The following is a 14,845-nucleotide window of genomic DNA, read 5'->3' as shown; positions in this document are numbered from 1 at the left end:
ATTACAGATTCAAATTGACTATAAAAATGTTACTTTCTCTTCCCCGATGTAGAAAAATTATTCTTGAAAATCACTGCTTCTTATTACTTTGGTGAAGTTGACTGTTGCATTGAGGTTTGTGACTATTAGCACTAAAACTTCTCAGAGTATACTCCAAGTAATGGATCTGGACTTGATTCACAACTATAGCCACTACTTTCATTTACAGGTTTCCGGGATAATTTGATTCTACAGCTTATCAACTTTATGTGTTGGGTGCCAGTAGTAGTACAGGCCCTTGTATGTAGTATACAAAGCCACATTATCTTGAATCAGATGAGGTCCATTTCCATGCATTGTAGGAATAGCTAAATTATAAATGTAAATATCCAGATTACAGAGGCTATTTCCCTCCCATTTGCAGGTATTGTGCAACTATTAAGTAAGTTCTCCAGGAGAGAATCTGTCAAAACCAGGATGTTTAAAGTGCATTTTTCTGTAATGGCTCAATATATCTTAAAATTGCATATTTATGTCAGGGTCTGGAGGATAAAGCTTGGCGAACAAAGCAAAGTAGTGTTCAGCTTCTAGGTGCAATGGCTTACTGTGCTCCTCAGCAGATGTCTCAGTGCCTTCCCAAAATTGTGCCTAAGCTGACGGAGGTATAACTTTATATAGGCTCAATAAAGATGTATTATATGTAATTTAGTACACTTCGTTATTTGGGGAAAATGAAAATTATATTTTGATGCTAAGTATATTCTTTTTGTCCTTAAAGGTTTTAACTGATACCCACCCTAAAGTACAGTCATAGCACAGACGGCACTACAGCAGGTGATATCATGTTATTGGTTAAAAAAAGAATCTACTGAACACTTTAAACAATGTCACTATGTGATCAACTGGTTTAATGAAGAATGCAAATTAATCAGATGTTCAAGACTTCAGCCAGTGATAACATGCAGATGCTTATGCTGAGGCTATGTCCAGCTGACCCGTGTCTGCAAAAAGCTTGCTTACTTTCTTGGTTGCATATTACAGGACTAATGCTCCAAATGTGGCATCTGACATTGAGTTTGGTATACAAAATTGAACTTCAGTTGGATTCTATGTCTAGGCTCCTTAAATTTCCTGAGTTACATATAATATTTTTGTGAATAAATACCTGTGAATGACCAATATAATCCTAATTTGTTACCACGCTTGGTTAATTAGGCTCAACACCCTGCTGGTAGTTTTTTTTTAATGTAACGACAGAAAATGTCATTTGGCATCTCCTTTGTATTTTATGAGTTGGGTTTGATCTAAAGCTTATGCTATGATTTAAGTTTATATATCACAGGAACTTCTTCTGTGACGATAGATTGTTTTTTCCGTTTGTCTTGCTGCTTAACTTCAAAAGTATAGGCACTGATAATATGCAGTTGATTAACCTCAGCCTTTTATCTGTTCAATAATGCTTAATTTCAAATGTATAGCCAATGATGATGTACATGTCTGTTTGTTTAAGATATAAGCATTATTCTAACGGATCAAGGTTTTGTCATCTTTGATGTGGTATAGTCATTTTCGGGTGGTTAAAGACATGCAAAAACTATAGCAAAATGATAAGATGTGTTGCTGTTAATGTTGGCTATAAGGTTATTCAATGGTTGGATTGTGATTTTAGTTACGACAAATGATCAAACATAGAACACTATCATATGACCAGTACAACTGGATATATAAATGAGATAGTTAGGGGTCATTTGTTAACCTCTGGACGAGACTAGATTAGCTGGATGATGTTTCATTCAGGATTCATGTCATTTGTTTAAGTTTGTGGATTTATGGACGACATCGCCATATCTTCTGGACGACCGGGGTTTAATAACGTAGCTGAATGGTTCAAATGAATAGCATGTGTACACTTTCGCTTTTTGTGGGCTTTTTTGTACTTTAAATTTTATAATTTATAATATTTTTTATATGTATATAATTTATAGTCTTTATTTACATATTTACAAATTATTTTGATTATATTATTTATTTATTTATAAATTTTATTTCTTATATTTTTTTACTCATCCAGAAACTTGATTAGATTTAACAAATGATAAAAAAAATTATTCATCCTGAAATTTTACTCCTTCAGATTTTTTACTCATTTAGAAAATTAATTCAGATTTAACAAATGACCCTTTACAAATCACAACTTAGGTGTTTGAATGTGAGTTTAGGATTATAGGTTCAAGGAACATTAGATTCTAATATAATCTGAAATTAATACTTTCTGGTGGGGTTGTCTAATGGAATGAATTCATGTCTACAGTGTTTAAAGATTAGTGGAATCTATAATACTTTCTTTTATCTTAAAAAGTTACATGTGAAATTTTTTATAAAATTTGGAGTGGTCTCATTTGTATTTTACAACTAAAAATTTTAGTTAAGATAAATTTATATTTAAATATTGATTTATTGTGTATGGAAGTTATATGCTTATTATCAATATTATATTTAATTTTGTACATTTAGTTATATTTACTCTTAATTTTATATTCTTCTAATGTTTTTCCGTTGCCTATCTACATTTTATTCAATTCTCAGACCAAACAGCTGCCGTGATTTGTGCCGCATACCATAATTTCTGCCATTGAAGAAAATGGAATGTGACTTGATTACATAGATCTGACAATCAATTACACATTCACAATTAAAGGTATCTTCATCCTATCCGAATGTATATCCACCGTCACATAGGTATTTTATCTTTTTCAACCTTTTATTTCTAGAATTTTAAAGAATGTGCACATGGATAAGGTTGTATGTTTTAAATAATTAGGTATATTGATTTATTATTGCCCGTGCAGAGTAATGAAGAATGATATGGCATGGAAAATAAGAATTATGAGTATGGTAGATTACTGTTTTGGAGTATGGTAGATTACTGTTTTGGAGTGTAATTAAGAATGACATATAATAGTCTATATAATAGTCTATAATAGAGCAGGAAAAACTCTCATGACAGAGTAGTCTTTCAATTAAAAAAAATTATTGCTTTTTGAAATTGATATCAATTAAGATTCGTATTGGATTATGCTTTAGATTTCCAGTTCAAAGGTAATATAGATTATTCTAGGAATAGTGTAATATTCATATAAAGATTAGTCTATGAAAAGCGGTAAGAATATATAAAATATGAAAATCTAAGTATAGACAAGTGGAAGTAGGCCTAGCGCAGAGAGATTTACAATCCTAGGCAAATGTCTCTGTTCACCAGGACCATATGTAGCAACTTAATAAATTTCACAGGTGGTAGGACTTGATATTTATTTTTTTTATAATGTAGAGAGTACTCAAGTTGGTCAAACAAGATCGGCCATAGCCTCTTCTCTCAGTTACTCATTCAAACCCTAACTCATAAGCCGTTCTGGGTTTTGTTTATAGGCTGCATCGCGCAGGTATTTTGATGAGCAAAATTTTGGAGACTCGGGAGTTAGAGTGTGATAAATATTTAAATCTATTTTGATTGATTTGAATGCAAATGCCAGAAAAAGAGTTGATACAAATAAAGTTCCGAATTTATGATGGAACAGATATTAGTCCGTTTCGATATCCACCAACTTCAACTGTTGGTACTCTCAAGGACAGAGTCGTTTCCGATTGGCCTAAAGGACTATTTCTGTAAGAGAGCTGTAGTGGATTTGAGGATCCCAGAATATAGTATATGAAGAAGGGAATAGGGCTTTCAATGAGGCTGTATTGCAGATCCAACAGAATTTCCTCTGGGATAGAGAAAGGACTTGTATGAAGTTGCAGGGTTGGAAGTCACCATAGATTCAGCTAAGCAGAAGATGCGAAGTTCTCTTGCAACACTGAAGGTTGGAGAAGGGTTTGCAAATCCTCTTGGTTGGTAGGATAAATCTCAAGGGCATACTGGTAAGAGTGAATTGGAGGTCAGTGTTAGGGATAAAATACGAGATTCAATCTTCTAATACAAAGCACACACACAACAATATATTTGACGCGGAAACCCACGTCCCAACTTGTATTATTAATCAAAACCATTATCAATAATACAATCAACCAAACTTGGATACTCAAGCCTACTACCTAAGTCTACATCTTGAGCACACCTATCAAACACAATATGACTATGTATATATAGCCATCTCAAACTTAGCCAAATCAGAATCTAACTCTAACTCTGAAATACCTAAGTGCAATTGGAATCCAATTCCGAAATCTTTAACTCAAATCAGAATCCAATTCCAACTAGGTTAATACTTAACAATCCTCTTCTAACTTTGTGACCAAAACATATCTTTAATAATAATTGTCTAAACATACAATTATTATCCTTATATATTTTGGATATAGCACCTCAAGTTGAAGTTTCGTAAGTTTGAAGGCAAAACTGCGGAGGATTGGCTACAGGATTATGAGTAGCACTTAGTTATTTTTGGGCTTGAGCCGCCATAAGAAAGTAGCAATTGTGTAATGTACTTCGAAGGAGTGGCATAATCATGGTATCAAGTTTACACTTATTAATGGTCCGGAATCTGATTGGATTATGTTTTCAAAGCAGTTGGTAACAAGGTTTGGAATGATGGAGCGGGGTTTAGCTTTATGAAAATTTTAATCAACTCAAGCAGAGTATAGTGGAAGAGTACTTCAGTCTTTTAGAAAGATGTATGGAGTAGTTAAAAATAAAGATGCCCTCCCTCACTGAGGACTATTTCATAGAAATTTTTCTAAGTGGGTTGCATGGAAGTTCAACAAGCTATGAAGTTACTGGAGCCTACTTCACCAAATCAAGCTTTCAATAAAATCAGGAACCACATTCCCACAGTGAAAAGTTCCAGGAAGTCAGAACTGCAGAGTCATTCCAAGGAGGAGACCGCTGGCAAAGCAAATCTGTTGACTCTCGAAACCAGATACTTTGAATAGACTTTAGAGGAGACGCTTAAAGAAGAGTATGTTCAGGGTGAGAACGTTACAGCTGAGGTTTTAGCAGATGTAAATCATGTGGAAGCAAGGCCGACTCAAGTAGATTTGAGGCGCTAAGCAATTCTTTAGCAGGAGACCTTTTCAAAAATATATTTTATTTAAAATATTATATATTTTAGATTATTATAAATTTATGCACAAAAATTATCTATGGTAAGATGATAATTTATTATATTCCATTTTACACAAAATTTATATACCATTTTATATGTTGTTCTTTTTATTTATTATTAGGTTTATTTGTATTAACGTAACATTTAAACTAATTAAACATTAAAAAGGTACTATAACACAAAAAATAGGAATCACATCAATTATTATAATGTAAAACTTATGAATAGTAAAATAAATATTATATATTTAAATTATAAATTTTATTACATTTAGTAAGTATTTAATACACATATCACTAATAAATTTAAAATCATGTGATTCATTTAATTCTCATTTTTTAAGTTAATCTTATTTATATTTATTAATATTTCATGTTATATATATATTATTTTCTTAAAGTACAATAATTCATATTTGTTTTAGATATTTTGTTTTTTCATATTAACAAACAAAAATTTAATTATTATTATCTTAATATATAAAATTCTAACAAATTTTGAGGCCCTTTTTAGGGTTGGGGGCCCTAAGCCGCTTAGTTGGCTTTGCTGTTGAGCCGGCCCTGTGTGGAAGTCTGTGTACATGCGAGTGAAGGGGGACAAGGGAGTCTGAGTCTCTGACTATAGTCCTGCAAGGAGAGAGGAAGAACAAGACTCTGAATATAAACTAAAAATTATACATTGTGATTTATAAATGAAGGCATATACGTAAAATTTGATTCTAAATTATATGTACAATAGCAGTTGATCTGTTCTATTATTTTAGAGATTCGTAAAAATTAAATTGTAATTCAATTATCGAACTTCTACCAGTAATATTGAACTTATTGTTATATTTCTTCATTCCCAATAATTTTAACTTCCATAATTTTGCAGTATGAATCAAAATCAAGTATTTTATTATATCCCTAAACAAAATGAATAATATTTTATTAAGCTATAAATACTTATAAAATACATCTAAATATTATTTTTTTTGAAATTATTGAAAGTTATTTAATTTATAAATATTACAGAGAATTTTAGCATGTGTAGCTCGAGTATAATTCTCTTCAAATTCAAAGTGAAAACAAAATTTAATTACATATGTTATTTTACACTAACTATAAGAAAGATTGTAAAATGGGGGGTTGAATACAATATTTTACAAATTTAAAGATTCAAGAACAATACACTTAAAACACAGCAAATAGAAAAACACCAAGTATTAAAAAATACGGGTGGATTGAATGATCCACCCGTGAGATTTTATATAGAAGAATCTGTGGATTGTTTACAATTCGCACAGCTGCTGGTTCATCACTCAAACAAGTTCTAACTCTCAGATTTTCTGTCAGGTAATTTGAACAAGTTCAACTGATGCTTCTAATTTGGTTATATACTCCAAGTTTTACAAAGCTTTTAGCTAGATTACAAAATGTACTCTAATCTAAAAACAATGCTGCACATATTTGTCTTATGCATGCTTTCTGAGATGTCTTCATATTTGACCATCATCTTGATTTGATCCAGATTGCATTGCATGAGATAAGAAGGTTTCTGCTTCTTCTTTATTTTCCTAATCAGGCTTCTATGTCCATTTTAGTGTAATTCGATCCATGTGATTTGTCAGACTTGAGCTCTAGTCGCTTTCAACTGCTCTTTGCTTCATCAGTTGAAAGTTCTGGTTACTTTCAACTGCTCTTGATCTCATCAGTTGATTGTTGTGCTAGTCTCATCAGTTGAACGAATTACAAGCTTCATCAGTTGAATGCTTTTCCAGTCTCATCAATTGAATTCCTTAGCATCATTAATTGAATACTTTGTCTTCAGTTGAATGCTTGGTTTTCATCAGTTGAAACATGGTCCAGTCTTCATCAGTTGAATAGTTACATCTCATCAGTTGAGTATCCTTCACTTTGATAAAATTACATGGCATTGGATATTTACAATTAGCCATCCTATTCTACTCATCTGTTGATAATTCCCAAAGATAAGAAATACAAAAATTACAACTGAAATTTGATAAAGATACTAAGTAAGACATGTTACAAAATGTTTATGTTATCATCAAAAATTATTGATTCCTAACAACATACTTTGATTAACACATTATCTAATTATTTGATTTTGATTTCAATAAAACACTTAATTTAACATTTAATAAAAAAGGCATATTTAAAGAGAAACTGATAATTAATCTTTAATATGATTTTGTTATTTTTAATTAATCAATAGTGAAAATAACTTTAAAATTTATACGTAAACATAAACTTTTTAGATATTACATTAATTTTCTCTCTATAGAATAATTTTGGATGATTTTAGGATTTTTTACATTAAATTTCTGTGTACGAAGATATAAAAAGTTTATGTTAATTTAGGATAATTTTAGAATTTTACACATTAAATTTCTGTGTCTCAATTTAAGATTAAGAAGTTTAATCTTTTCCGTGTGCGAAGCACGGGCAATATTGCTAATTACTCCCTCCATCCCAAATTAGATGGGCTCGTTGACTTCGGGCACACACTTTAAAGTCCATTGACCGCATAGCTACATTACTTATTATTAAAATTTTATCTTTATAAATAAAAATTCAAATATGAAATTTTCGTTTACATAAGAAAATTTTTAAAAATAAATTTCAGAGCTAGTCGATCAATGCACCTTAAATTACGTGCCCAAAGTAAATTAGTTCAACGGAGTATACAAGTAGTTACACGAATTGGGCTAACAATAACAAAGCCCAAATTCGAGTACTCAGTCTCCAAAACAAAAGAAAAGAATTAAAACAATACTAGATGGCTTGAAGTCAGCAATACAAAAATAGTCGAAAGTGTTTTTTTTTCCATAGGACCTTCATGTCAGCGAATTGTACCGAAATAAAATACCGAAAGGATTGGAGAGCTTCTTTCATACATGAAAAACTTTCATCTTCAAAAGACATGTTGAAAAGGCTCACAAAAATTAGATAAAATTTTTGATGTTTGAAAAAAAAACACTCGAAAAAAAAGCAAAAATCCGCTTAACTGTAAATTTATATGTCAAAATTGGAAGCGCAAAGTAAGAGCAAAGAGGTGCTTGTACTCCCTCCGTCCCATTTTAGTTGTCACTTTTGGTTTTGTGTCGGTCAAATTAACCAAAGTTTGACTGAAATTTATTAAAATTTTATCAATTGAAAAACAGAAAAAATATGTCACCGGAATTTTTTTTTAATCTACTTTAAGATGTAATTTTCAGTTTTTTTTTAAAAATAATGAAAATGTGACTTATAATCTTTGGTCAATGATTGATCAATTTGACCAACAAAAATAGATATGTGACAACTAAAATAGGACGAAGGAAGTATTATTTTCCTACGGTACGTACAATGATGAATGACTGCATTTCAATTTATAGCAGAAGGTTTAGAGCAAGTCCAAGAGTGCCATATATTGATGTCCTGAATCAAAAGTTAAGGCACGTTAACCAAATCAATGCTCCAACAGTGTCCTAGTGGTGCTTTAAAACACTAGAACATGTAACAAGTGATTTATTGTTAAGGCACCATTATGCATGCCCTATCAAAAAAAATAGTTTCCTACTATTCCACTACATCTCTCTCCTCCCTCCTTTTCATTTCCCTCCAATAACAATTCAAATATGTATTATTATTTTAATAATAAAGCACAATAATAGGGCATATTTTTGAAGTTGATATATTAAGATGATGTGCTAAATCACTAAGACACTATATTTTATTATTTTTATAAGATATTTGTTAGGACATTGTTGGATTTGCTCTTAGCAACCTGCTAGCGTGAATACAATAAATATAATTGTGGGCTGGTATTGGAAACATAAGTTTGTTCCGTGTATTGGACTTCCCCATTCTAGAAGGTGATTTTGACAATCACCTTTTGCTTTCACATCATAACACCTCTTTTGTTATTCATAGGTCCCATTTATTATTCATAAGTCATAGGGGTCGTTTGGGTGAGCTTAAAATAAGTGTTTCTTGCTTAAAATAAATAAGTGGAGTAGAAATTAGAAGCAAGATAATACTTATAAATGACTAAAGTGTTTGGGAAATAAATAGAAGTCCTGAAACAAAAGCTAGCATTTCTAGCTTTTTATAAGTGCTTCTTGACTTTTTACACAAACGGTACGAATAAGTGCTTCTAACTTATAAACCGAGAAGCTCGGCTTAAAAGTGTTTCCCAAACACCCACATAATTATACAATTTTTTCCTTTTCTAACTCATAACAAATGGGCCCGGGATTTTTAATAGAAAATTTTAAACATCATTAGAACTATATTTCAAACATACTTTTCCAAATAATAAAAATATACATTGATTTATAAATAAGTATTATTTATATAATAACTATCTCTCAAATGCACTATTAAAATAGCAAAAATTAGAGAGTTTTATATATCGACAATAATTATACTATAGATAAGTATTGTTTTTATATTATAGTTTTATATAAATATTAAATATATTAATTCGATTTGATAATTTTTTTGCTAGGTATTTAATTCAATAATTTAAAACAATATAAAAGAGGCTTTCTTAATAACATAAATTTTCGGTAACTATGAAAGAGATTTTATTAGACAATTGAAAATTAAGATCTTACAAAATGTTATTCTTAAACAAGATTGTAGATTTTAATATTCAAAATATAACTATAGTTTAGTCTTTTTACGATGTTGCAACTAGAAATAGTATTGAGATAACATAAATTAATTTTTAAAATTGAGATAAAATGGATTTGATTTGTGAAAGTTGTGTATCATATTTTTATAATAAATGTCAAAACTAATATATTTGTAAGATAAACATTTTATTTAAAATAAATTTATAAATTATTCATTTGATATATTTCTTTTAAAAATTATATAAAATATTTGTTTGACAACTTTTAACTAATATTATTTAAATAGTAATTAACAAATAAAAATTATAAATTTCGAATATATTGAAAAAAGAAGAAAGAAAACAAACATGTGAAATATATATAGTATTTATATATTAATAATGAGATTAAAACGAAGTAAATTCTATTTATCAGTATCAAGTTTTTAAATTATTATTTTTGTACTGGTATTATATTAATTTGAACATAATATTATAATACTAACAAGTATGTATGCACATATAAATATATTTAATATAAATTATTTAATAATAATAATTAATTATCGTAATATATAATTTGATTATATTTTTATTCAACCCGTGCATATGCACGGGACTAAACTAGTACTCCCTCTGTCCCATTTAATTGTAGACGTTTTTTTTCAACTGCTCGACACGCATTTCAATACTCTTATAAAATATAGTTCCGTAACTTATTTTTGAGATTTTTTTTTTCAATATAAAAATATAACATCCAAACTTTAATTCAGAAAAAAAAAATTAAAAATAAATTACACAACTACATTTTACAGATGCATTAAAGTCCGTTCCGCGTCCCACCAATGTATACCACTCAGAGGACCGGAGGGAGTAAGCAATAAGTTCACATCCACTATCATAATTAGGCACGCATCTTTCCATTCATATTCTAGTTTTATACTCCCTCCGTCCTTTCCATTTCTTTACACTTTCCTTTTTTGGTGTCCCATCCAATTCTTTACATTTCAAAACTTACCAAATATGATTAATGGGTCCCACCACTTCTCCACTTTTCTTTCCTTTTCACACTACTTTTACTCCACTATCTTCCTTTTATACATTAAAAATCAGTAGGTCCCACCACTTCACCCACTTTTCTTTCTCTTTTCAACTACTTTATTCATATTTCTTAACCTCCGTGCCCAACCCATTCGATAAGAAATGGGAGGGACGGAGGGAGTAGTATTTTAAGATCGTAAAGTAGCCATTAATGGTGGATCAAGATCGTACCATATAAGGTTCGTCAAATGAGATGAAATAACCTTTGATCATAAAAGGTTCTGCAAGTAAATCGAATCCTTTTGATTAAGTGTAACTACTAGTATTTAATTAGTAGTGAGTTACACACTAAGATTAAATCATATCATAGTAATCATACCCACCATTAAACATCCACAATCTACCTAACGACAGATTGCTTCTTCTATGGCTTTGAGTGTGTGCCCATGGGCACATGCTAAGCGCGAAATTTGATATGTTTGGCAGATTTTGATTGGTGTGGTTGGTGTATTTGCAGGGGGTCCATCATTATTAAGATATGAGAGCCAATCAAAATCTCCCAAACTTATCAAATTCCGCGCTTAGCATGTGCCCATGGGCACACACTTGGAAAACCGTTCTTATATAACTATATATAGCTATCAGATTCTGAAGAGAAAAAGCAATGGCAGATATTAAATGATGGACAAAATGAGGTAAGTCAAAGAGAATGATGAAAAAATAGTTATAAAAAGAGAGCGACGAAAGTTTTCCACCATTTCTTCACAATTTCTAAAATACTCTCTCTGTTTTTTTATTATTTGATACTTTGAATTTTGACACACATTTTTAAGTGTTTTGACTGTGTAGTTAAAAATATTTTTTTAGGTTAAATTTTTTTATGAATTAATATTTTGTTTGTAAAATAATTTTAGAGCTCGGAGTTGTACGATTGTCTGGGAGTGATAAGTTATAACTGTCCATTCCTGGAACTAGGGGTGTGCATGGTGCGGTTTGGTGTCTGGACATTAACCGTCACCAAACCGATGAATGCGGTTCGGTTCGGTTAATCATCATTAACCGTAACCGCACCAATTAAAACGGTTTTTCGGTTGCGGTTAACCATTAGTCAGTTGCGGTTTTTTTTTCCCCAGTTTTTCCACTATTATTTGCTAGTCTTGTGCATAATGATTTTTTTAAAAAAATATAATTTTTTCATGAACATGTACAATATGTTCAGTTACTGTTTACTATTGTTTCTACATGAGGATATAGGAAACATTACATATTTTCATCTAAAAAACCTTAATATACAATAAAAACTAAAACATGCATATTTTGACAAGAAATTAGATTATGTCAAGTCAATAAAATTACCCAAAATCAACTAATCATGAAATTCAAATAAAAAGTTTTCAAAAAGTATATAAATAAAAAAAGTAGAATACGTTTCATAATAAAATTTGATCAGCAGATTAACAGCAGAAATATTTCTGCTTTGTGGCAAATCACAATAGTCCTAGTTTTCAATCAAGCGCTCCTCTAAATATTTGGGTGCCCGGTTATTTAAGTGACTCAGCAAGTATGCAAGTACGGGTCTGTGGAAGAAGAACCTCCATATAAAATTAGATGTGAAGTTTAAAAATGACTAAAGTGCTTTATTACTATTATTAATATATATATATAGGGGATGGTTCAATGAGGAACTTCCCAATCCGAGTAACTTGGTAACTTTCCATCTCAGCCGCACATCACATCTCCATGCGTCTAATCCTAATTGTAAGTGCTTACTAGCTAGTCAAGTGTGTCTCTTGATTAAACTGCTCAGACACCTGACCATATATGTTGACACATGTATTTCTATTTTATATTATAATATTATCTATTTCTTATTTTAATATCAATTTTGATCCATATTTTTAATTTTTTGGGTATGCTTTTAAATTATAGTACCTAAATTAAAATACATCAGAAACTATACTCAACATATTCAACGTAATAACATATATTTATACAAAATTGGTACGTATTTGTTCTTATTTTTTTATTTAAAACTTTTTTGCTCTATATTTTATATAAATTTAAGTGCTTTATTTAATAAAAAAAAGTTTACAAAGTAGAGAAAGAATATAAAATAAATAAAATAAATTATATAACAAAAAAAAACTACAGAACATCTGGAGAAAAAATAAAAAACAATATAGCAAGAAAATACAGAACATAAAAAATGTTATAAAAAAAAAGGGTACAACAATGTGACAAGAAGGAATTTATAATAAATAAATTGAATTATATAACAAAAAAACTACATAATACGTGGAGAAAAAATAAAAATCAATATAGACAAGAAAATACAGAACATAAAATTATTATAAAGAAAAAAAGGTACAACAATGTGACATGAAAGAATATATAATAAAAAAATTAAATTATACAACAAATAAAATACAAAACATGTGGAGAAAAATAAAAATAAATAGAGACAAGAAAATACAGAACATAAAAAATGTTATAAAGAAAACAAGGTACAACAATGTGAGAAAAAAGAATATATAATTAAAAAAATTAAATTATATAACAAAAAAACTACAGAACATGTGGAGTAAAAAGAAATTCAGTATAGACAAGAAAATACAGAACATAGAATTTCGATAAAGAAAAAAAGGTACAACAATATGACAAAAAAAAACATATTACAAACAATTTAAATTATATAACAAATAAACTACAGAACATGTGGAGAAAAAACAAAACTTAATATAGACAAGAAAATACAGAACATAAAAATTGTTTTAAAAAAATGGTACAACGGTGTGACATAAAACAAAATTTTAAATTATATAACAAATAAATTAAGATGCGGAGAAAATATTAAAATAGAAAATACATAATATGAACAATGTTATGAACAAAAATGGATATAATAATTTAATAAAAAATGAAATTATAAGAAAAATAATTTATTTATGTAAGAAAAGTATTAACGGTATCTAAATTATAAAATTTAATAGTAGGTTGTTATTCAGTTTTTATAATAGATCCTGTACTTTTTTTATTTTTTTACCGAACAGGGTTGTACGTGTCTTATTAGTGTAACGTGTCTTTATTAGTGTAGTGTACGTGGTGTCTCCTATTCATGCACCGTGTGCTAATCTTAACCTAGTTCCCAAGTTACCAAATTAGTTGGATCCCCAAAAAGAACGACCCTATATATATATATATATATATATATATATATATATATATATATATATACATATATATATTTCGGTTCGGTTAATTTCGGTGCGGTTTTAGCATAAAACCGAAAATAAAACCGCACCACTAATTTCGGTATTTTATCTCGATTATTTTCGGTTTTATTTGCAGTTTGGTTTTTTTCGGTGTGGTTTTTCGATTTTTTTCGATTTTTTTTTGCTGTTTCGGTTTTTCCTACTCGCCCCTTGCCAGATGTTAATAAAAATGCAATAACACTGTAAATCCACTATGGTCGTAAAGGCGTTAATTAGATAAACCACAATTATAAGGGTTCGGTATGATCAAGGGCTTATATATAATATGAACAGTGCAGTACACACGTACATTAGTTCTTAAGGCCATGGTGCAGATAGGGGTGACAATTTCGAATAACATATCGTGTTCGTGTCAGTAATCGAGTCGATTTCTAATTGAAATTGAATAAAAACGAAAATTGAAGTTTTTAGAAACGAAATTCTAATTTCGAGTCATTTTACGTCCATTTCGAGTCAATCGGATTTTGTTTCAATAAATCGGATTACGGATCCGAGTCGGATTCAAGTCGAGTTCCGAGTCGGTTTGCAGGCTATGTGTCAAGACGCCAAGGGCTGCGAACTCAAAAGCAAAATGCATTACAACATTATTGTCACGGATTTTAACCCAAAAGGGTCCACTGACCATGTAACTGTGTCTTAAAAATGCCGAAGAATATGCACAGTGTTTTCGCAAATAAATGACAATCAGAATCTTAAAAAATACGATATAATTGCTAATGATGATTTGGAATAAAATAAATATATGATGTATAATTAAATAGATTTTATTAATTAAGTCCGGAGAATTTGACTAAGCGATTTAAGTTTGCAAGTAATTGTTTAAAAAAAAAAAAAAGTTTGCAAGTAATTATG

The 14,845-nt window shown here is 29.7% G+C and overlaps 2 long non-coding RNA genes across 2 annotated transcripts; both read left to right on the top strand.

Moving 5' to 3' along the window:
• The first annotated feature begins 289 nt into the window (after positions 1 to 289).
• LOC135147637 (uncharacterized) lies at positions 290 to 1,485 on the top strand. Its single transcript, XR_010285295.1, has 3 exons — positions 290 to 641; positions 758 to 813; positions 912 to 1,485. It is a non-coding gene; the product is annotated as an uncharacterized LOC135147637 (long non-coding RNA).
• A 20-nt stretch (positions 1,486 to 1,505) lies between these two features.
• On the top strand, positions 1,506 to 3,940 carry LOC135147636 (uncharacterized). The gene is made up of 3 exons (XR_010285294.1): positions 1,506 to 1,619; positions 2,566 to 2,677; positions 3,406 to 3,940. It is a non-coding gene; the product is annotated as an uncharacterized LOC135147636 (long non-coding RNA).
• Positions 3,941 to 14,845: the final 10,905 nt, after the last annotated feature.

This window comes from Daucus carota, chromosome 7, assembly GCF_001625215.2.
Source record: "Daucus carota subsp. sativus chromosome 7, DH1 v3.0, whole genome shotgun sequence".
NCBI lineage: Eukaryota > Viridiplantae > Streptophyta > Magnoliopsida > Apiales > Apiaceae > Daucus > Daucus carota.
Note: the sequence above shows the minus strand (reverse complement) of the source record. Positions and strands in the feature narration are given on the sequence as shown.